Source organism: Giraffa tippelskirchi, chromosome 7 (genome assembly GCF_054371585.1).
Source record: "Giraffa tippelskirchi isolate mGirTip1 chromosome 7, T2T-mGirTip1v1.2.pri, whole genome shotgun sequence".
NCBI lineage: Eukaryota > Metazoa > Chordata > Mammalia > Artiodactyla > Giraffidae > Giraffa > Giraffa tippelskirchi.
The window spans coordinates 157,581,199-157,604,405 of record NC_137281.1 but is presented as its reverse complement, the minus strand read 5'-3'; the positions used below and the strand labels follow the sequence as shown (position 1 = coordinate 157,604,405).

Genomic DNA, 23,207 nt, shown 5'->3' with positions numbered 1-23,207 from the left:
AACAAACCTACATCACATCCAATAATTCTTGATACATAATCTCCAGTCACCTGCCATTATGTCTTTGGTAAACTACTTCTCATCTTATACAGCTTGATAATACTTCCATTTATGAACAATTTTGCTTCACCTTGGAAGTCTGAGGTCTGCAACCCTTATACACAGTCTCAGAGTTTCCAGCTCTTGCCACCATCAAAACATATATTTGTTGCAATATATTGATCTATTTCTTTGACTCCCCCCTAAACCACCTCTCAAAAGATTAATATTGCTTGGTCCATAGCAAGTACTCACCATTGTTTGCTAACTAAATGACTAAGGGCCGTATGTGAAAAGCCAAAGGCAAAAGAGAAAGGGAAATATATCGCCAACTGAATTCATAGTTCCAGAAAACAGCAAGGAGAAATAAAAAGACCTTCATAAATGAACAAGGAAAAAAAAAGAGGAAAACAATAGAATGGAAAAGAATTGATATCTTCAAGAAAACTAAAGATATCAAGGAACCATATCATGCAAGGATGGACACAATAAAGGACAGAAAATGCATGGACCTAACAGAAGCAGAATAAATGAAGAAGAGGTGGCAAGAATACACAGAAGAACTATTCAAAAAAGGTTTTAATGATGTAGATAACCACGATGATCTAGAGCCAGGCATCCTGGAGGGTGAAGTCAAGTGGGCCTTAAGAAGCATTACTAGGAACAAAACTAATGGAGGTGATGGAAATCCAGTTGAGCTATTTCAAATCCTAAAAGATGATGCTGTTAAAGTGCTGCACTCAATATGTCAGCAAATTTGAAAAACTCAGCAGTGACCACAGGACTGGAAAAGGTCAGTTTTCATTCCAATCCTAAACAAGTGCAATACCAAAGAATGTTTAGTATGGTTGTTGACTAAAAAAGAAGTACAAGTTGAGTGTTGCAAGTTAAGTTTTATTTGGGGTAAATGAGGACTGCAGCCCAAGAGGCAGCATCTCAGATGCTCGGGGAGACTGCTCACAAGTGATAGCGGGGGAAGGCGATATATGAGGCTTTGGTGAAGGGGGAGCTCAATACCATGAAACATTCATTTTACAAAAAGGTTTTTTGATAGTCATAAAGATCTGATGTCACCATGAAGGGACTTAGTGCTTCTCTAGATATGAGGGGATGCAAGAATTGAGATAACAAAATCTGCTTCTAAAAATATCCAACTGTCTAAAGACCTGTCTTTATTGACTATGCCAAAGCCTTTGACTGTGTGGATCACAATAAAGTGTGGAAAATTCTGAAGGAGATGGGAATACCAGACCACCTGACCTGCCTCATGAGAAACCTGTATGCAGGTCAGGAAGCAACAGTTAGAACTGGACATGGAACAACACACTGGTTCCAAATTGGGAAAGGAGTACGTCAAGGCTGTATATAGTCACCAGGCTTATTTAACTTATATGCAGAGTACATCATGAGAAATGTTGGGCTGGAGGAAGCACAAACTGGAGTCGAGATTGCTGGGAGAAATATCAATAACCTCAGATATGCAGATGACACCACCCTTATGACAGAAAGTGAAGAAGAACTAAAGAACCACTTGATGAAAGTGAAAGAGGAGAGTGAAAAAGTCAGCTTAAATCTCAACATTCAGAAAACTAAGATCATGGCATCCGGTCCCATCACTTCATGGCAGATAGATGGGGAAACAGTGGAAACAGTGACTGACTTTATTTTCGGGGGCTTGAAAACCACTGCAGATGGTGACTGCAGCCATGAAATTAAAAAATGCTTGCTCTTTGGAAGAAAAGCTATGACCAACCTAGATAGCATATTAAAAAGCAGAGACATTACTTTGCCAACAAAGGTCCATTTAGTCAAACCTATGGTTATTCCAGTGGTCATGTATGGATGTGAGTGTTGGGCCTTAAAGAAAGCTGAGCACTGAAGTGTTGATGCTTTTGAACTGTGGTGTTGGAGAAGACTCTTGAGAGTCCCTTGGACTGCAAGGAGATCCAACCAGTCCATCCTAAAGGCTACAGCCCATGAAGTTGCAAAGAGTAGACTGAGCAACTAAGCCCAGCACAATCTTGGTGAACATCTCTGATCCCTTTAATCTTGCCTCCGGTGATATCTTGGCTGCTTCTCCCGTGATTAGCAACTCTGGAAACCACCCTTTGGAACTCAGGGACATTCCTAATGGCTGGAGTCTTGCCAGGGAGAAACAGGAGACAGAAAAGCATTTGTGCCTGGGCGCCCCTCAGGGCCTCACTCACTTTCAAACCTTTCCTGTAGGAAATCTTAATGATACATATTTTATAAGTTCTTGGTTTGACTTCCCTGCTGGTCCAGTGGGTCACCGCCTGGTTCAGTGGTAAAGAACCTGCTTGTAATGCAGGAGAGGCAGGGGGCATGGGTTTGATCCCCGGGTCTGAAAGATGGCCTGGAGAAGGAGATGGCACTCCAGTACACATTCTTGCCTGGAGAATCCTATGGGCTGAGGGGCCTGGTGGGCACAGTCCCTACTGTCTCACAGAGTCGGACAGGACTGATGCCAGCTGAGCATGAATGCATGGCAGTGCGGTGGCTAAGACACCACAACTCCCCTGCAGGGGCACAGATCTGATCCCTGGTCAGGTAACTAAGGGCTCAAAGGGCTTCCCTGGGGGCTCAGACGGTAAAGCGCCTGCCTGCAATGCAGGAGAAGTGGGTTCGAACCCTGGGTTGGGAAGATCTCCTGGAGAAGGAAATGGCAACCCACTCCAGGATTCTTGCCTGGAAAATCCCATGGATGGAGGAGCCTGATAGGCTACAGTCCATGGGGTCGCAGAGTTGGGCACGACTGAGCGACTTTACTTTTCAGGGATCTAATACCCTACATAGTGCAGACAAGAAACAAAGAAAATAAAATATCTTAGTTTCAGTGTGTTGATAACACTCTGTTATCATACGGTGCAGATCTGCTTTAGGCCTACTAAGAAAAAGCAATAACAAATAATATTGTATAATATTTGAAAAATACCTTATACTTTATAAATTGATTTCCAGTATGTTTTACCAATGAATCCATTCTTAGACACAGCTGTGTTGCCAATCTTCTCTGTGCATTCAGACATAGCCTGCAGTTTTGTGGAATGACATAAAAATGACTCAGAAAAATTGATATCATGGATCTTGTAACCCACGAACTAAGGACATGGATTATAATCAACATATATTGTAATGAAAGTTAGTTTTCAAATTCAGTAGCATTAAATTCACTTATTTGCTAGAATTTTATCCCAGAGCCCATTTTCTTTTAGTTCTACCTGTAATTCAATCTCCTGCTGTTTTTAGATATGTTTCATTCTTCTACTTGAAGGCAGAAAAATCATTGTTTTACTCTATTACCTGCCTTGACTAGTAAAACCTATCAGTATATTTTTCTATAAGATGTGACTCTTTGAAAATAAAAATGGTTGTTCTCCCTTTATGAATATATATTTTATTTTTTAATTTTTTCTCTCAGTCTGGATATGAAATGATATCTGATTTCAGCTGAGAAACACCAGTAACACACGAATATGAAGATATTTGCTTTTAGTGATTACTAATGTTTGCTCTTGAGCATTCATTTCAATAAACTTTAGTTCAGGGTATATCCTTATAAAGAAAGTAAGTTTTTGTTACACTAGACCTTTGGTTTATAAAATGTGGATGGAAGATCTAAGCTGCCTAGAAGTAACCATTCCAGTACCCCAACAATAAATATTCTGATTCATCCTTGTCTAATGTTGGATATAGTAACCTATTTTTAACAAATACTGCAGTAATCGTGCTACAGGTGGTCCAAGGCTGCTCTTTGAGAAAACTGATTAAAAATAAAGCTTTTCTGGAAACAAATATGTTTGCATAGAGGTAGGTTTACAGTGAATACATGACATTATTTGAATTTCTAACTTCAGAAAATCAGCGCAGCTGGTCTCTAGTGATGAGAAAGAGATGCACCAGGCAGAGGGACCAGCTAGCCTTACCAAAGTGATGGTTAATTAGTTCAGTAGAGGCTGATTTTTCACCCAACACATTTCACAAGATACAAAACTCATGACAAGAATGCTGAAAATGTAAGCTTGGTTCTTACTTCTCTCATGCTAAGTAAATATTACATTTTAGTTATGATGTGCTTCCAGTATACAAATAAGTCATGCTTATTTAGGCCAAAAGGAAAGGAAAGAAAATTCAAATAAACAAGCAAACAAAATGACAAGTCACTTCAAATGCCTCCACCTGAAGTAAACAACACAAATTTTTTAAATGTTTTCCGGTGTACAAATACTCACTGAAATTATTTGTAAAGATAGGTTAAAAGATTGTCCCTGTTCCCTGAAGAGTATCTATTTTCCCAATCTTGACTTGTAGTTTCAGTCAAGAACTGCTTTGGTGGCAGTGACAATATGTCCGTTTGAACAAGTTTAAACTAAAGGAAAGTCTTTGGGTCACAAAATAGGGAAAACAGGCTTGCTTCAAGAACAGTGGATTCAAGGCTTCCAGATCACTCATAGCTTGCCTTTTCTCCATCACATTCTGTTGGTAGAAAGGGTGTTTTTCTTTTCATTGGCTTGAATCCCAGGCAAGGTCTTTCATTGCAATTCTGACTCCGCTTTCTAGTTCCAGAGAGAAGCATGTGACGGAGCAGACTCTCATGATCATGGCCTGAGATTCTCATTGAAGATACTGGGAAATGTTTCGCTTTTATATTTTTTGGAAGGTATTGCCTGTGCTATTGCCTGAAATGTTGCTAAATCTGGTGCCTTTAGGGAGTCCTTTATATATGTATATATATATAATTTATGTATATATACAGTAATTTCATAATTATCAGTCTAACGATACTTTCTAAATTAATTTTTGTGTAAATTTTAACATCTTTTTCCTTGAAAATTGGCCATTCTATTAATAGTCATCTTATTAGTATTAAGCTGTGCTGCCTTTCTCATTGAATTTTTAACAATTTAGTTTGAACACTTATTCATAATCATGTTCTTAAAATCATATCTAAATCTGTACATTGCGGTCATTGCAGTTTGACCTAATGACCTCTTGTTTAGTACATAGCAAGTGCCAGAGTTTCTAAGCACTTAATATTAATTGATTTAATTCTCACTATGAACTTATGAAATAATTTATCTCAGTATTCCCATTTTACAGATGAAAACAATTGAGACACAGAGAAATTAAGTAACTTGCTTAAACTCACACAGCTAGAAAGTGAAAGAGCCAGGAATGAAAATGAGTTTTGACCCAAGAATGCTTTAAGTGTGCTATAGTATGCTAAAAGGAAAATTATTTTAAAGAAATAATTGAAGAATGCAATAAAAGTCATATGTACATTGTATATATATATATATATGATGTATATATGTATATATATGTATACATAGTGGGTACTTATATGTATATGCATATATATGTATATATATATATATACACACACATATAGAAACAGAGAGAAAGAGAGACACACACAGGTCAATGGACATTTTTTTTCTTCTTAAACTCTTCCCAGAAATAGTTTTGTTTACCTAAACTTCTGAAGACAGCCTCTACTTCTTCAAATCATCCTTATCTTTTCCCAAGTGATGGTAATTCCACAATAACAAAAAATATATATATAAACAAAATAAAAGAAGAGGAAGAAACGAATGAAGTGGGGAATCTGCTTCACTTAAACAGAGAAAGGTGCTTTTATTGTTAGCACCCTAGGCGGCGGCAGTTAGGAGCTCAGTGACCTTAAATGCCACAGAGCCATTAAAAGTAATGAGGTGTGAGCCCAGCCGATGACGGATGAAAAGGCAATGTCTTCTCAGGGGCTTGTGCTGGAACATCCAACATTAATGCATTAGTATCAGTAGATGAAACATGACGAATACTAAACCTTATTTGCATAATGGATGAAGCTTGGGAGGCAGTTCCAGGTGGCTGATGAACACCTTGATTCAAAAGGAGAATTTTTTTTTGGAAACCTCTGTATACATAGGTCTAGCATATTAAGATACAGGTAATTAAAATATTAGAGCAAGTGTAGGAGACTGTGGACTGCTGGCTGATGTACTTCTCTTAAGTCTGAAATGAAATTGTGACACTTCCCTACAGAATCCAAATATGCCATGCGAGGATCTTGTCTGGACTGGTGAGCTCCATCTCTTAAATAACCCTCATCTCCTAAGAAAACAGATAATAAATGGGTTGTGTAAACTTTGAGTAAACTGATTCAAATCTTGAAACAGATGTCCAAATGGCTTATTCGACTGTGTTTTGTGCAATTTGTGAATTGTGCCAGTATTTGAATAAAAATCATATAGTGCATTCAATTTACTATACATAGTCTGGCTTATGGGGTGGGAGAGTCCTTTCTTGGAAGAAAATGAGGACCTGATTTAATTCTTATATGTTTCTGTTCCAGTTTCTCTCTAAAATCATCAAACACTGTGTGTGTGTGTGTGTGTATGAGAGAGAGAGACATGTTGGTTCTTTAGGTCTTTTTATAATAGTTGTTTAATTTCCTTATTAAAATTTAAATACAAAAAGTATATACATTTCAGTGTGATATATTTTAATACAAAGCATTATGCAAATTCTGAGGTTACCACTGATCAGGGACACCCGCGGACAAAACCACCAAGTGTGTAGTTCTGTACTTTCCCCAATTGCTTCCAGGCTGGCTCTTGTCCACCATGGCAGCCTGCCCAAACCCACCGTCAACACCCATTCACCTTGTGCCTCCTCCTACCCTTAAACAACTTAATGTCACATTAAATAGCATCCATTTCACCTTCAAAAGTTTACCTCGCCCAGGCTGTCTTAGTCAATTTATGACATTGCTATCCTGATAGTTAACTAAATTCAATTTGAATCCTTATGCATTTCCTGCTTTGGCATGCTTTAAAGGTAGTAATATTATTTTCAGTTTGTCAGTAGTGATGTGAAGTATAGCCTTCTTTTAGAATTCAAATCATCTTGATGTTTTCAAACCTACAAGGATTCTGTTCCCTTCATCTCACAAATAAAGAAATTAAGAATGCTATGATCTTTAACTATTTCAGCTTTTCAATGACCTTATTTCCCTCACCCTCATGGGTGGGGGATTATTTCATAATTGGATCATCTTTTTGCCTATGATGTGACTGTGCTAATCTGATCACGATTCTTTGCAGCCTTCAGCTGGCTTGCCCTTGGTGGTAGCTAGCCTCACTTTGCTGGAGCCCTGCTGAGTGCCTGACTGATGTGGTTAAATTGTTTCAAATTAGGTAAAAGGCAAGTAACATAATTTATTTAAGTTACATATCTCAACTTGAGAAATGAAACACAATGAAACAATTATAAGAAATTTTAGACACATAGTCATTCCATGTGGCAAACCAAGGCTTGAGTAGGGTATTCTATGTTCTAGTATGTATGCAACTGTAAGGAGATGAAACCCGTCAATGCTAAAGGAAATCAACCCTGAATATTCATTGGAAGGGCTAATGTTGAAGCTGAACCTCCAATACTTTGGCCACCTGGTATGAAGAACCAACCCATTGGAAAAGACCCTGATGCTGGGATAATTGAAGGCAAAAGGAGAAGAGGGCAGTAGAGAATGAGATGGTTAGATAGCATCACTGACTCAATGGACATGAACTTGAGCAAACTCTGGGAGATTGTGAAGGACAGGGAAGCCTGGTGTGCTGCAATCCTGGGGTTGCCAAGAGCTGGACACAACTTAGCAACGGAACAACAACAACAAATGTAAGATACTATAAAGACCATCATCTTCTCCTGAGAACAAGAGGTCCATTCCTTTCCATGTAATTTCAACATTGAGGAAGTACACTGATCAAGCATATATTTGAACATTCACTTAAGCAGATTAGGGATGGAAATTTATGTTACAAAACACCTATAACTCATTCCTTAACTGATATAATAATACTTTGCACCCATGTCATATATTATTGAAGCCTCCGTCCTCTGGCTTTAGTATGCGTGACTGAGAATGCTACCAGATCATAAAATGTTCCTTGCAAGCTACATGGCTTTTATCATTTAAACTGCCGTAATGTAGCACCTGGAGACTGAATGACTTGACCAGACCATATTGCTCTTGAGTTGTAGACCTGGGAACAGAACTCAGATCTTGTCACTCCAAGTCCAGTTATTGACTTTTCCACACTCAATTTATGAAATTTGGAAGAGACTCAACTCCCATGACATAGTACCACATTGTGGGAAATAAAAGTGTACCCTGAAACAGCTATAGCCCTTGTGGAATTTTTCAGACAATGGATATACAAATAGGGTTAATACATATAATGTGGGTTTTCCTTATGCTATATTAAGAGAATATATCAATACTAGATTAGTGTGGCCCCATGGACTGTAGCCTGCCAGGCTAGTCTGCCCAAATAATTTTATAGGCAAGGATACTGGAGTGTGTTGCCATTTCATTCTCCAAGGGATCTTCCCAACCCAGGTATCAAATCCACATGTCTTGTGTTTCCTGCATTGGCAGGCAGATTCTTTACCACTAGTGCCACCAGGCGGAGAAGGCAATGGCACCCCACTCCAGTACTCTTGCCTGGAAAATCCCATGGACGGAGGAGCCTGGTAGGCTACAGTCCATGGGGTCGCTAAGAGTCGGACACGACTGAGCAACTTCACTTTCATTTTCCCCTTCACGCACTGGAGAGGGAACTGGCACCCCACTCCAGTGTTCTTGCCTGGAGAATCCCAGGGACGGCGGAGCCTGGTGGGCTGCCGTCTGTGGGGTCGCACAGAGTCGGACATGACTGAAGTGACTTAGCAGCAGTGCCACCAGGAAGCCCAAAATATGCAGTTAACTAAAACTATTTTAAAACAGTTTAGAACCATGTTCATCAGTGATTGTTCAAGAAAAAAAAAACAAAAACAAACTCTTGTTTGTCTCCTATATTCTTAGACCATATTTCACTACTGATTCCAAATGTGTTGGTTTTTCCACATATCAGGCAATTCTGTGACATCAGCTGAGTGTCCTACAATTCAACTCAATTCTGACACTATCTACCTGGAATTAGCCTCAGATCCCATGGGTTAAGTGTCAGTTCCACAAGACTGCCTCTGCTACAGAGGCCAGTTGCAAGTCCAGATTGTTTCCTCTGACCCACTGGGTGTGAATTGGAGGCTCCCATCACCACCTGATTTTTTTGCTGTTGCTGTTTGTTTGTTTTGTTTTGTTTCTAAGAATGTCATAGTCACAATGCAAAGGAATATGCATATTGAGATGGGAGGAATTTCTGGCCATTAAGAATTATACCAAACTAAGAATGTATTGAATGGGTAAATGTTTAATTTTTATTTAGGAAATGGACATGGCTGTAGTCCCTGATCTCTGTTCTTGACTCTGGCTACTCCATGACAGTGTGTTACTGCTGGAAGCTAATATCAGATTCCTAATGTGAGATTTCCTAAAAGACTGTTTGTTCTGTGGTCAGTCCACTTTAGTAATCCTTGTAAGCAATGGGACCTTGGTTAGCTTATTGCTGTTCTTGTTCTCCATGTCATTTTCTAGACTGATATGTAGGAACAGATCTGATTTTGAAATTTGGCTTTATCATTTATTCATTATATGACTTTGAGCAGATTATTTATATAGTTTAAAATACCTGTTTCATCAGATTTGTAGGACTAAATGTGGTATAATGCATTAAAGTTCCCGGCAGAGAGTAGTCAGCTGATAAATGTCAGTTTCCCATCTTCTGGGTCACTAGATAGTCTAAGTGTCTAAGTGAAAGTCGCTCGGTCTTGTCTGTCTCTTTGAGACTCCATGTATTACACAGTCCATGGAATTCCCCAGCCCAGAGTACTGGAGTGGAGCCTTTCCCTTCTCCAGGGGATCTTCCCAACTCAGGGATCGAACCCAGGTCTCCCACACTGCTGGGGGATTCTTTACCAGCTGACCACCAGGGAAGCACTAGATAGCAAAGGACATCTGTCTAGTACAAGATTAGGCCTATGGATTTATAAGCAATGGTCAGCCATTGACAGTTTGTAAACTAGGAGGTTACAAAACAAAAAAGGGGTCAGAGAATTAAATCCTCAGCTGTGTGACTCAAGCATTCTAGTACATTCTTCTATATCACTCTGCACTATATATTTATTTATATATATATATATATATACACACACATATAACACATATGGACTTCTCTGGTGGCTCAGATGGTAAAGAATCTGCCTGTGATGCAAGAGACCTGGGTTCCATCCCTGGGCTGGGAAGATCCCCTGGAGAAGGGCTTCTCAGGTAGTGCTAGTAGTAAAGAACTTGCCAGCCAATGAAGGAGATGTAAGAGATGCAGTTTCGATTCCTGGGTCAGGAAGATTCCCTGGAGAAGGGCACAGCAACCTACTCCAGTATTCTTGCCAAGAGATTCCCATGGACAAAGAATGTGGCTGGCTATAGTCCATAGGATAACAAAGAGTTGGACATGACTGAAGCAACTTAGCACACACACACACATATGTAATATACAATGAGATTATATTGTATATATTATACATACAGAATTTGTAAAGAAATATGCTTCTATAGTCCCCATACAGTGATGGATTATCCAGTTAATCCTAAAGATGTGTTTAAGACACTAGAAAATTAGAGCACAAATTAAAGGAAAATTTGAAAATTGTATTTATCTGATTTTTTTTTTAAGGAACTAAAATAGTCTCCCAGATAAAATCCAAATTTTTGTCAGACTTTCCCACACTATATATTTTTAAGTTTTGTATTGTTTTTATTTTTAAATACTAATGTCTTCTCACCGCTTTGTGACTCTGATCTAGCCTTTCTTTCAGGTACTGTATAAAAGTTGTTGCTTAGAATAATGTTGCCAAAGATGAAATGAAGACTAAATATGAAACACATTTCACAATAAGAATAAGTGATAAATCTTGGTTGCTGGTGGGTTATGAAGAATAATGCAAGGGGCTAGTCAAAGATCTTAATACCATCACCGTTCAACCAGAACTTCACATCACCCAGGTCATCTATGATAGGTCAAATAAGTTAAATAACTTGACCTGTTATTTATATAGGGTTTGATTCTATATAAAGGTAAGAAGTCCCGCATTTTAACTTGAATTCAAGTGTATTATTAGGATATGAGTGAACAGAATTATGGAAGGTCATTTTGTGGGACCTCTATTTTAGGAATTATATTTGTAGAAACAGAATATACATAAATTTACTTAAGGAAAATGAGGGTATTTATTCATATTTAACAAAATAGCCAGGTGAAATGCCTAACATAGCCTTACATCCAATCCCAGGTACATCATAGATGGATTGAATTTTATAGAATAGTTCTTTAAGCAGACTGGCATCTGATTTTATGTGATTAGCAATCAGTAATAAAAATGTTCACTAAGAAATATATATGTTTAAAAAACGTTATTTAAAACATTGATGCTTTAAGGTTGTTTAAAAGGAAATAATCCCCCTCAAAATATCATTAAATAGTAACATATTCAGGAATATATTTAATAGAAGAAGTGTAAGGATTGTACACTAAAAATCACAAAACATTACTGAGGGAAATTTTCCCCTATGACAAAAACCATTCAGCTCGAAATGTCAATGGTTGAGGAATAAAGTTTGAGAAACACAGCTTCAGGAGGTGGTTTTTGGACTAAGACCAGAATAATAAGGAGCCAGTCATGCAAATATCTAAGAGAAGAGTAACTCAGGTAAAGGAAATAAAAATTACAAAAGTTCTGAGATGGAAAGGGAGCTCAGTATCAATAAGAGACAGAAAGATTGCTAGTCTGGCTGGAATGCAACAAGTCCTGAGACTGAAGGATCAGATAATGTCAAGGAAGAAGGCAGAGCCAGATTCACCATATCTTTACATATTAGATAGAGTCATGGATGAAATTTTAATGTGGTTGGGTGGATATTCAAAGGGCTGAATGAATTCAGATCCACAGAGCATTCGCAACTTGGAGGCCTGCCAGCATGGCTCTTGCCTTGGCTTGGTCCCCTTAGCAAGTTTATCATTGAATTGGATGAGGACAAAGAAGGCCTGTTATCAAATCTGGGGCTGACAACAAGCTCAGAGAGATAACTAATAACACGAGATGACAGAATCAGGATTCAAAAGCATCTTGACAAGCTGAAGCAGTGGATGGAGTCTAAGAAGATGACATTTAATAAAGATAAATGTGATATTCTGTGCTTGGGTCAGAAAGCAGATGGTTCAAGAGAGTAAGGGAGACACAAGCCTGAACAGCAACATGGGTTCAAGTGTGAGAGGCATTTTCACCAGCTTTAAGATTAATGTGAGCCAGCAGGGTGATGGAGTCACCGCTGAAGTCGACAGGAACCTCGGATGCATTCATCAAAGTATCGGACCCACAACCAAGAAGACGTCACTCCATATCTGGAGCCCTGCTGCCAGATCATACTTCCAGAAGGAGGTTGACAAACCCAGCTATGATAACAGACCAGAAATAAAAGAGGAAGAACGATCTTGGGATTGTTCAATAGTTCACTTGTAAAAAGATTGCCTAAGATTCACATACTGGAGGATTCTTTATGAGGAATGAGGTTTATATGTGTCAACTTAAAAAAATATTCATGACATAAAAGTCGAGGGTCATGTCGTATTCGGTGGGAATTTTCAGGACTTAGAGCTCAGGAGGCAATCCCTCAAGTAATTCTGAGAGAACTGCTCTGAGAAGTCAAGGATGGAAGTCAGGTTATATAGGAGTCTTGTCAGAAAGGGCAGATAGTCTGAACACCAAAATGTTATTGTTAATTAAAGGAAAACCTGATGTCAAAAGTTAATGATTTAGCACTTTTCTATGGGTGGGAAAATGCAAGCGTCTGGGCTCACTGAAATCATTCCCTTGATATGCACCTCAGCTGTCTGGGGCCGGTATCCTCTGCCTTCACATCTTCAATGTCCTCAGGGCTCATCACAGGCTTCCCTGGTGGTTCAGAGGGTAAAACATCTGCCCACAAAGCGGGAGACCCAAGTTCGATCCCTGGGTCAGGAAGATCTCCTGGAGAATGAAATGGCAACCCACGCTGGTACTCTTGGAAAATCCCATGGGCGAAGAAGCCTGGTGGGCTACATACCATGGGGTTGCAAAGAGTTGGAAATGACTGAGTGGCTGAACTGAACTGAACTGAATGGAAAAGAATTAACTACAGTAATGGTTGCTCTAAAGTTCAATGGGCTACTTTTCAAAATGGTGAGTTTTCAAGGAGAATTTCTAGCAAATCCATCCACAAGCAAAGATTTGTGAGACTCCTTTAAATTTCTAAGATTTCATTATTCAGCAATTTGGTTACAAAGTTTGAACTGTTTTTTTTTTTTTTTTTCCAACTATTTATAGCTTAGTCTTTTTTACCCATACATGGGGAAATGCATTTGGTAAAAAAAAACAAAAAAACACAAAAACAAAAATGGTTAAATGCAAGCAAATGGATGCAGCAAATTGATTTCTAAACAAATTGTTTTATTTCAACCACACTTTGCTTTGTTATATTGCTTGTTGTCAATGTCAAGTCTATTGTGGTTTGCACAAAATTGTCTATTTTCTGAGAGATCTCTTTTAAGTGGGGCTAAGGCCTCTTATCCTGGAGAAGGCAATGGCACCCCACTCCAGTACTCTTGCCTGGAAAATCCCATGGATGGAGGAGCCTGGTAGGCTGCAGTCCATGGGGTCTCGAAGAGTCGGACACTACTGAGCGACTTCACTTTCACTTTTCACTTTCATGCATTGGAGAAGGAAATGGCAACCCACTCCAGTGTTCTTGCCTGGAGAATCCCAGGGACGGGGGAGCCCGGTGGGCTGCCGTCTGTGGGGTCGCACAGAGTCGGACACGACTGAAGCGACTTAGCAGCAGCAGCAGGCCTCTTATCCACCTTCTGGTTCTATTCTAAACGCTATGTGTTTAAAGAAGTTGACTTGAAATTAGTGCTGTATATCACAGAATCCAACATCTGATCTGGAAAGAATGAGTTTGCTTCTTTCTCTAGCAGAAAAGACCTTCATAGGTCACTTGCAGCAGAATCACTTGGGAGCCACAATTCTTTGTAACTTACAGGTAAATGCAGGGGCCATGGGTGTGAATTAAACATCCGAGCTTGTCTGGTCATCTATTAGCAGTTGCAGTCACCAGTTTGTCTTTGTAAAAGGTTAAGAAAAAACAAAAACCTATAGAGTTGAAATTAGCTTCAAGAGAGTTTGGTCTTCTTTCATATTTTTTTTTTTTATTTTTTTCATTATTGTACCCATCAAGACTTTTAGCTTAAGAAAACAAATAAAAAGCAAAAATGACTTCAATAGCTACAAAAGACTGATTATAATAATATTTTTCTCATTTAAAGGACAGGAAACTAAGACAGGCTAATGGCAATCTTTGTAGCTAATTTAAATCTAGCTTTGGTTGTTTTTACTTTATCTGAATTTATTTAACATTTCTGCTGCCACAGAGATTTTTTTTTTTTTTGGCCTTGATCTTCTAGAACTTTTCCATTCTGATACATTAATATATTTCTAATAGTATATTTCTGCTTTTTTTTTTTTAATTTCATGACTAAAATGTTCACATAAGTTTTGTTTCTTGAGTGGATCTTAGGATCATGTTGTTTATTTTTAAGTCAATAAAAACCTCTATCACAATAAATTCCTTGGGTGAAATTAGGTATTGTCCTCACACTAAGTACCAATAATTATATTGGCTAGATTTCTGCAAAAGTGGCATGAAGTCTGCTATATCTTATCACACATTTTTCAACAATAATATGATGGCCCTAATTAATCAATTTTTACTTAATCAGTTATGTGTCTCTTCCAATTTATTTTTTAGAAATGAAAAATAAGATGTGATCCTAAAATTAAATGAGTATAATCAGGATTGATCACATAATTGAATTCATAGTTTCAACATTTACACCTTTTGGAAAAGCCTTGTATGAATGCTTCTTGCACTTTCTAACTTTTTCACTGTAATAAAATGTTCTTCCTCTATGTATGTTGATGGCGCAAAGGTGATGCAGAAAATAATATTGTCTAGGCTTCATTCTCAAGTGCAATTAATGTGCATCAGAACAGTAACATAAAGTAGAATCACCATTTACATAAGAATCATAATTGGAAGTGAAAATCTTTAAAAATAGATCCATGGAAAATTACTAATACATGTTTCCAGGTTTATAATGACACTGCTTTATATTTCATAGTTCTTTAAAGGTCTTGCTAATTATGGATCTATTATCTAAGTTGTTGTTGGTGGTTTAGTCACTAAACCATGTCAGATTCTTGAGACCCTATGGACTATAACCTGCCAGGTTCCTCTGTCCATGGGATTCCCCAGGCAAGAATCCCGGAATGGGCTGTCGTTTCCTTCTCCAGGAGATCTTCTTGACCGAGGGGTAGAACCTAGGTCTCCTGCATCAGCAAGGCAGATTCTTTACTGGTGAGCCACCAGGGAAGCCCAATTATCTAAGAAGAGATATTACTAAAGTTTTACTAAAAATCAAGGTGTTAGGAGGGTTATAATACTCCCTCCAAGGGCAGCAAGGAAGGATCTCTTCCAGGTCTCCTGGATATCTACAGTGCTCTGATTTACAGCAACATCTCTCAATTTTCACAGTTTTGTTTGCTTGTTTGTTTGTTTGGTTTGCTTTTCTAGTAAGGACAGCAGATATATTGTGTTAAGAGTCCAACTTGTCTGCATATGACTCTTCTTAACTTACTAATTATATCTGTAACAATGCTATTTTCAAATAAAATCACATTCTGAGAGTTAAGACTCCACATATGGATCTTTCAGGAAACATGACTCGATCTAGACCACTAAATTTGCACTCTGGGTAAGATTAGACACTTGCATCCTTAGTCTTCTTGAATCTGGCATAGGAAAGCAGGCAACAGGCTATGGGAGAGAAAGAAAATAAATGTTCTTCTTGGTATAAAGCAGCATCATCGAGGAACTCTCAGTCTCTCTTCCTTCTTTTGTTCTTTGCGGGTACGATGCTTGAAGTTACTGGAGTTGCCTTACAACCATGAAGATGAATATCACTTCAAAAGGCTAAGCAAAATATGGAAAGTTTGGCCACTAAGCCAAAGTTTGGATGTCTGACTTTTAGAGTTTTGTTATGTAAGAAAAACATACAAACCATTTTAGCTCCTTTTATTTGTGTGTTGATATGAGTCTTTCTGTCCCCTTTTCCCGAGACCATCAACCTCTCTGCTCTTTTACCTAGAACCTTAGCTCTCTCTGGATGTATCTATTGTCCCACCCAGTATGTACCCAGTGTATACTCCACAGATAAACTATTATTAAAGTACTACTCACTTTTGCTCCTTTGCCTCTGTCTCAGTCTTAACTTTGCATCATTAATTATGTTCCATTTCTTATCTTCGAATTGTAGAGCATCCTATAATTAAATCCTTACAATATGGTGGTGTTGTTCAGTCGCCAAGTTGTATCCAACTCTTTGTGACCCCACGGACTGCACCATGCCAGGCTTCCCTTCTCTTACAATATATTTCTGAGTTAAAGCTCAGTGTGTGGAACAGAAGGGTCTCTGGGTATTTGAGCAGAAACTGACTTAATATAAGGATTCAGTTTGTACATCTGAGCAGTCAGATGGACACCACTGAAATCACATTAAAGACACACCACTATAGTTATATAGTCAAATTCTGGAAGTCGGGAAGCTTGTCCTGACTGATAATCACAGAGCCAGTGTCTAGACATTGGAATGCCTATCCAAACACCACAACTGTTTTCAACATCACAGATCTCCTTATCAGAAGAAAAAGTAACAGGAAGACAACCTGAACTTAACCTATACTTCCCAACTCTCAAGATACTGCTTCTATCGGGCCCAAATCTAACTCATGTGCAGAACCAGCTAGAGGGGGTCTGGGAAAGGCTCCTTTTAGTTTTCCTGAACTCTCAGTACAAGACACCTTTTGGAAGAGGATGCCCGTTGACTGGAGCCATCACAGTGACAGTGCACGGAGGGTGTATGTATTCTGACAATCCCGAGGGGGATTTAAACAATGGTAATATGGATACTCAAGAAGCTGGAGTTCCAGTAGGAATAAGATGCCAGGACATAGTTTAAAAAAAAAAACACACAGTGGTGACCTTCAGAGAAGTAAGTAGAATGAGGGCTGAGGATGTATTCCCAAGTGTGAAAAGGTTATCGGGCGTGCAAACAGAGGAGCGGAAAAGAGAGAGAGGATTAAAGTCATAGATAATCTGAAAAAAGAAAAGCTCACAACTTAGAATTTCATTCAGTAGGCTATGGACTTACCTAGTATTCGTTCTTTTTGCTTTCCTTGAACCAAGACATTTCCTGTTGGTCTCTTCCAACTCCTCCTGCTTTGTACAAACTTTAAAATATGCAGTTCCTTTGGGACTATGCCCTCTGCTCCCTCTGTGTGTTATTTCTTAAAAAAAAAAATATTTATTTTAATTGGAGACTAATTACTTTACGATATTATAGTTGTTTTTGCCATACATTGGACATGAATCAGCCATGGATGTACATGTGTCCCCCATCCTGACCCCCTGTATCATTTCTTAACTGAGCTCATCCATCCCATGGCTTAAATCCTGCCTCTATACTTCTAACCCTCAAGTTTATATTTTTAGCTGGGATGGTTAAGTTTATGTGTCAGTTTCATTGGGCCGCTGATTGCCCAATCATTTGATCAAACATAGCTCTGGCTGTGTCTGTCAGGGCATTTCTGGATGAGTCTACCAATGACTGGAATTGGTCAATTAAATAAAACAGATTGCACTCTCCAATGCATCTCATCTTATCTGTTGAAGGTCTCTATGGATCAAAAGGCAGAGTGGAAAACAGTTCCTTCTGCCTGATTACCTTTGAGTTGGGATATCACCTATTTCCTGCCTTCAGTCTCAAAGTGAAACATCAATTCCTCTCGGGTCCTGAGCCTGCTGACTTTTGGTCTGAAATACGCCACTGACTCCTGTGGTTCTCAGGCTTTTAAACTGGGACTGAAACTACACACTGGCTCTCTGAGTTCTCCAATTTGTGGACTGTAGGTCTTAAGAGTGGTCAGCCTCCATAATCACAGGAGCCAATTTCCTATACTGAATACCTTTCTCCCTCATCTGTCTTTTTCTCTCTCCTATTGGTTCTTTATCTCTGGAGAACTCTGAATAATATACTAACATTGATCCCTAGAAAAAAGCTCTAGAACCTATATTAACCTATTTGACATATTTAAATTGATCAACCAATTTGCTCAAGTCAGAAACCTGGGAGATGTCCTCAATTTCTTTAAACCCCACATCTAGTCCTGCAGGAAATTCAGTATAGTTTGACTTGTACGTATTTGTCAGGCCTCTCCATGTCTCTTTCATGCTGCACCTCCACTACCATCATCATCTTTGGCTGCACCCCTGCAAGCATCTTACTGATGTCTCCTCTTCCAGTTTTGTCTAGGTCCAATCCATTCACTCCCTGTAAATTACAGATCAAGCACTTCACATCCTCAAAACCCTAAAGACATATCATTGCTCAGAATCAAGCACAAGTATAGGATCTGACATACACCTTCAGCATCTCCTCTCTCCACTCTCCTCTTGTTTTAACTCAGACCCATTAGCATATCATGGACTAGTAACATACTTAATTTTCTTTATATTTCAAGACTTCCACTCACATCATTCCCGTTCACTCTTCTCTACACTGTTGGAATGCTTGGATCCTTCTCAATCCTACAACTTCACTATAAAAGCCATTCCATTATTTTTGAAGGATTTCTTAGTTTCATCTGTATCACCTCATTCATTTTCTTTAGATCACATCACACATTGGGATTGAGATTGGTTTCTTGTTTTCTTATTTTTGGTCTGTCTCTGTCCAACTTGACTGTAAATATCACCAAGGTTGGGACTTCTCATGTCTCTTTCACTCTGTACTCTCAATATCCAGAACCTTGCACTTCACACACACACGTGTGTGTGTGTGTGTGTGTGTGTGCGCGCGTGTGCGCATGCACTCAGTTGCTCAGTCATATCTGACTTTTTGTGATTCCGTGGACTGTAGCCCACCAGGCTCCTCTGTCCATGGAATTTTGGGCTCAAGCATACTGGAGCGGGTTGCCATTTCCTCCTCCAGGGGATTCTTCCTGACCAGAAAGTTTGAACCTTGTCTCTGTGTCCCCTGCATTGTCAGGCAGATTCTTTACCCCTGAGCCACCTGAGAAGCCCACTTCATACATAGTAGGTTCTTAATAAATATTTTGGGAGTAAGTAGTTATTCTTGGTTCTTCTCTCTTAACCTTTTCTTATTTCTATTTTCTCATGCTATTGCTTTATCGCCCATGCTCCCCTTTGCTTCCTAAATTGAAGATTATTAGTCACATAAAAACCAGACAGGAGATTTTAGGCTTCTGACTTTGTGGCATTGAATAGGCTGTGCTCAGCTGCACGGCGCCAGGAACAATCTACAGTAGCCTTTGGAGGAGACCCTCTTCTAATCACCCCAGATTATAAACATCATTGGCTACATTGCCTCCCAAAGTTATGGCAAAACATAATCTCATTTCTGTTAATAGTCAATGCCCCCTCATTCTCTCATAATTAGTCACTGTGGAGTTTTAGAAAGGTCATTTGGTTGAAATATGAAGCTGCAATTTGTTTAAAGGGAAAAATTGGCAGAGAAAATTATCTTTCCACAATTCATTAGCCCAGGTCACAATTACCCTAGGCATTCTGAGTGTGTGTTGTAGACAGTTTAGCACGGCCATAACCACAATGTATGCTTGGCCCTGGGAAACACACTCGCTAACTTGCTGCTAATGGGAACCACACAGAGGTTGTATCTCTCCAATACCAAAACATTTATTGAAAAGTAAAAATTCCTTCACTTACAAATGTGGCCCAAGTGAAGTCAAATGCATCATATTTGCAAACATCTGAATTATTAGTAAAAATAGCATGCAATGTCTGTGAAGCTGATAGAATACAGGCAAGATCTTTAATCTCACTTTTGTTTTATTCTTAATGGTCACTCAAATCAAAGAAATATGTGTATTTCTCTTAATTCTATCTAGGGAACTTTTGCAACAAGGCTGCCTTTGCAATACCTTTGTTTTGCCAAACAACAAATATAAGATAACAGCCAAGTTCCCAGATTTTAAGACTCAAAGAGGAAACCATTTTCCTTCACTACACGTTGTGCAGTTGCATAATTCTATTCTCATGCATTTTTGGAAAGAAGGTTTTAAATTTGTATACCATTCATGACTATTTTGAATATCTGCTAAAAAGAAGATGTTTCAGTTCTAAACCAATTAATTTCTACTGGAACTTAACAACAGTAATATAAGAAGTTAAGAGGCACAACGTTATCGCCATCTGGTTTAACACCATTTCACTCCTGAATGTAAGAAAAGAAATAGATTTTTAAAGTCTATGTACATTTACTGTTTTCTTTTGTTTTTATTTTCCAAGCTGCTGAACTGCCAGACTGTTAGCACATTGCTTATTTAAAAATTGTTAGTCTGCATGCATCACTAACACAGTAAGGTTACATTCTCTGCCATATTTGCCTTCAATATGCATGGTGTAATGCATATTTGGATTTTAGAGAATTAAAAATGAACTTAACAAATAAATCAGGAGAGAGTTAATGAATAAATAAGGTTGGCTGCACTTTGGAGAAGAAGAACCTTTGCTTGAATTATGATCCCTAAATGCCATAAATATGCACTGACAGTTACTGCAGTGATAAAGGAGGAATAAATACTAAATACCCAAATTTTAGAGAGGAAGATAATTGAGGAAAAGGTTAATGCACAGTTTAGTAACAAAACTTTTCTCATTTCTATTTCCTCATATGGTTGCTTTATTACCCATATTTTCTGTGTGTCTTTGCTTGAAAAGAAATAATTCTTAAAAATGGACAAAATCAAGAGTAATAGATGATAAATCAAGCCAGTATTATGGCTTTTCATATTCATCTTCTTCCTTGAAGGAATATAGCTTTGTCTGCATCTTCCTTTAAAATGAAATACTAGAAAAAAGATTTTTCTCTGATGACAATCATCAGTCACTACTCACTTTTATAACTTTAAGATATAGGCTTAAGATATGTCGGGACTTGAGCACCTTGGGTTGATAGGAAATGGATGCAAACCGGAATAGGCAGGAGGCTGATCAGAGAAACACTGAGGTGAAGGCGGCCAATGTTCATGTGTGTTTGCAGGAAACTTTTAAGTGCAACATCGATGAATATGTGTATCTTCATGTAATTCCCCAGTGTCTTAGAGGAATAGTATAGGGCGGATTGAAAGGTTAAAAACACATGCAATATGAGTGAATTAGGAAAAGAGACCACGGCTGCATCTGTCCTATGGCAATTCTCTCTAGCAGAATTTCCTGGGATGATTGGACTCTTCTAATATTCACATTGTCCACTATTGTAGCTACTAGCCTACATGTAGCCATTGAACACTTAAAATTTTATTTCATTTAAACTCGTTTCCTTTGAGACGTAACAGTCACAGGTGACTGGTGATATCATGTTGGTTAGAACAGTTATAGGGCATGATAACAATGTCAATAAAGGGTATAATAACAATGTCAGCATTTTCAATGAGAGAGAAAATAAAATTCAATAAAAGTCATATATGGTAGATCCTGATGAGATCTACCATGATCCATCTACTAATTGAGCAGCTATTTGGTGAGCTGCAAAATGTGCCAAGCTCCATACTACCATCATTATGTTCATTTTGCCTCTAGCTCAAGTCCTAAAAATTCATGTTTATCCAGGATTTAAGAAAGCCAAGAAAAATAAATAAATAAAGCAACACTATCTGTGGAAGTAATAATTCATTTTAAACACACCCTTCTCTACTTCATCTTTTACAGGGACTAGTCTTGACTGTGTTAAGGGCTCAAGTGGGGCATGGTTATGTTCCTGCAGGCCAAAAACTAGGAGATGTGGGTGCCATTCTCTGCCGTGCCTTATATTCCTTCAAACTCATAGTTACTACAGAGCCAGCATCATTGTTTATTGTCCTTCTATGGGTTCTACATCTTCTTGATTTAGACAAATACTTGGTGACTCCATCAAACTCTTCCCAGACCTTCCCTCTTGGCCTCCTCAATGACAATTTTCTCACATCTATTTTATTTTAGGAACTGTTCTCATGGCCATATTGCAAATATTTTTTCTTTCTCATTTAGAATTAGTCCACCTATCAGATCATCTGTAATCTATTTTCTGAGCATAAACACGAGCTGGTAACAACTATTCCCTGAATCACTCCAAGGTGCCTCGTAAAGAGTAAGGATATGGTGACGTATGAGGCTAGATAAACAGTTTCATATCACCTGACTTTTGGTGAGTGGGACGAGTGATAAACCTTAGGGTATTGAGAGATTAATCCAATAGAAGTTACTTCTTGCTTATATGTGTGCATGTGGAGATTCACATCCCCTCTAAGATTCACAGGGGCAGTGCCCGTGAGCAGGTGACATTTGAGCTGAAGTTTGAATAACAAGAAAGAACCAGCAAGAAAAACTCTTAGGGAAGACTGTTCAGGCAGAGGAGATAATTGGATCAAGACCTAAGATTGGGAATGTACTTGGTGCTTTCAGGGGACAGACAGAAATCCAGTGTGACCTGAGTCCAGTAGTGTTGGTAGAGGTGGGTGTTTCTGATTAATTTCCCTCACCTTCAGATTCTTTCCTACTTCATCCAGACACAAAATAGACTACTATTTCCTGTAGGATTGACTGGTTTGATCTTCCTGAAGTCCAAGGGACTCTCAAGAGTCTTCTCCAATACTCAAAAGCATGAATTCTTCAGCGCTACCAACAACAGCTTGGTTTCCATCATTTTATTAAAACTGAAGAGATCAAGAGAACTAATGATCCCTAAGTTACTACAGCTTCTCTGGGTCAAGAAACGCTGCTGCCCACTTCCTCCTTCTTCTATTTCTTTCCTTCTTTGTCATTATTTTCAGCTTTTCTTCCCTTTTCATCAATTTTTTTTTCCCAATCTCTTACTGTGTTTACCTTTGTCTGCTCTTATATTTCTAATGTTCTCCAGGCCTTATTCCCTTGCTTTCTTTTTTATTGTGGGTGCATGGGTGCTAAGTCGCTTCAGTTGTGTCCGACTCTTTGCCACCCCATGAACTGCAGCCCACCAGGCTCCTCTGTCCATGGGATT

The 23,207-nt window shown here is 38.6% G+C and overlaps 1 long non-coding RNA gene across 1 annotated transcript in view; it reads right to left on the bottom strand.

The window, feature by feature from the left end:
• LOC145512275 (uncharacterized) overlaps positions 1 to 23,207 on the bottom strand; it is a 71,771-nt gene that overhangs the window by 18,225 nt on the left and 30,339 nt on the right. Inside the window, exons 4-5 of the long non-coding RNA XR_014058446.1 lie at positions 17,304 to 17,439; positions 2,993 to 3,089 (exon numbers count right to left, since the gene is read on the bottom strand). This is a non-coding gene — a long non-coding RNA (uncharacterized LOC145512275). The remainder of the gene's footprint in view (positions 1 to 2,992; positions 3,090 to 17,303; positions 17,440 to 23,207) is intronic.